Raw genomic sequence first — 1,985 nt, forward strand, 5'->3', positions numbered from 1 at the left:
TTAATCCATTTTGAGTTAATTTTGGTGTGTGGTGATAGATAACAGTCTAGTTTCACTCTTTTGCAGGTGGCTTTCCAGTTTTCCTAGCACCAATTTTTGAAGAGGCTTCCCTTTCTTTGTTAAAAATTATTTGCTCATATAAACATGGGTTTATCTCTGAACTCTCAATTCTGTTCCTGTGTGTCTGGTTTTCTGCCAATACCATGCCGTTTTCATTGTTGTCTCTTTGTAGTATAATTTAAAGTGGGGCAGAGTGATGCCTCTAGCCTCGTTCTTTTTTTCTCAGGATGGCTTTGGCAATTTGGAGTCTTTTGTGCTTCCATCAAAATCTGATGATTTTTTTGTTCTATTTCTTTAAAAAATGCTGATGGGATTTTGATGAGGATTGCATTAAATCTGTATAATGCTTTAAGTAATAAGGTCATTTTAACTATGTTGATTCTTCCAATCCAAGAACATGGGATATCTTTCCATTTCTTTGTATCTTCTTCGATTTCTTTTAATAGGGTCTTATGATATTCATTATATAGGTCCTTCACATGTTTCGTTAGATTTATTCCTAGGTGTTTTATTCTTTTTGTTGCTATTGAAAAAGGAATTATTTTTTCCACTTCTTTTTCTTACACTTCATTATTAGAGTATAGGAACTCTATGGATTTTTGAACGTTGATTTTTGTATCCAGAGACTTTTTTTTTTTTGCTTATTGTGGAGTCTTTAGGGTTTTCCATATAGAGAATCATGTCATCCGCAAATAGTGACATTTTGACTTTGTTTGCTATTTGGATGCCTTTTATATCTTTCTCTTGACTGATTGCAATTGCTAAGGAAGCCTATAATTTAAATGATATATGAAAGACCACATATTCTATGATTTCACTCAAATGAAATATCTAGAATAGGCAAATCTATAGAGAAACAAAGTAGATCAGGGATTGTCTAGAGTAGGAGGAAATTGGAGGGTTGGAAGTTGACAGCTAATGGGCATAGAGTAGACTTTCTTTTTTGAGGTGATTACAGTATTCTAAAATTAGTGGTGATGGTGGCACAACTCTATGAATATACTGAAAACCATTGAATGGTATACTTTATATAGCATGTAACTATATCTCACTAAAACTGTTACTATTTATTGGACAAATGATTTGAATAGATATTTCTACAAAAAAGGATATACAATGGCCAATAAACACATGAAAAGATGCTCAACATCATTAGCTGGCAGGAAAATGCAAATCAAAGCTATAGTAAGGTACTATTTCATACACACTAAAACAGCTATAATAAAAAAAAAGACAGACAGTAACAAGTGTTGACGAGAGAGAACAAGGACAAATTGCAACCCTTATCATCGCTGGTGTTAATGTAAATGGTTCAATTGCTGTGAAGAACAGATTGGCAGATCCTCAAAAAGTTAAACAAAGTTAATAATTCTACTCCTAGGTATATAGCTGAGAAATTAAAACATATTTCCACATAAAAAATAATATATAAATGCTTATAATAGAATTAATCATAACAGTTAAAAAATGAAAACAACTCAAATATCCAATGGAATATTATTCAGTGACAAAAAATAATGAAGTATTAATACAAGTATGGATGAATTTTGAAAACATTCCATGAGAGAAGCCAGTCACAAAAGGCCACATCCATTTATATGAAATGTCCAAAATAAGAAATGCATAGAGAAAGAAAGCAGATCAGTAGTTGCTAAGGGCTGGGGACAGGGAAAAATGGAGAATGACTGCTAGTGAATATGGGTTTGTTTAGGGGTGATGAATATTTCTAGAGTTAGGTAGTGGTGATGGTTGTATAACCTTATGAATATACTAAAAACCATTGAATATTACATTTTAAAAAGATAAATTCTATGGTACATAAATTATACCTCAATTTAAAAAAAAAATACCCCAAATCATCACTATTTACATTAGGATAACATTGTAGATATCTTTCTATGCATGTATATGACTAGAAATATAGA

General features: G+C 31.5%; 1 protein-coding gene across 1 annotated transcript in view; it reads right to left on the reverse strand.

The window, feature by feature from the left end:
* Positions 1-1,985, reverse strand: part of PMPCB (peptidase, mitochondrial processing beta subunit) — a 22,572-nt gene that overhangs the window by 19,597 nt on the left and 990 nt on the right. The gene's annotated exons all lie outside the window — the stretch shown is intronic.

Source organism: Pteropus vampyrus, unplaced genomic scaffold (assembly GCF_000151845.1).
Source record: "Pteropus vampyrus isolate Shadow unplaced genomic scaffold, Pvam_2.0 Scaffold107, whole genome shotgun sequence".
Classification (NCBI taxonomy): Eukaryota; Metazoa; Chordata; class Mammalia; order Chiroptera; family Pteropodidae; genus Pteropus; species Pteropus vampyrus.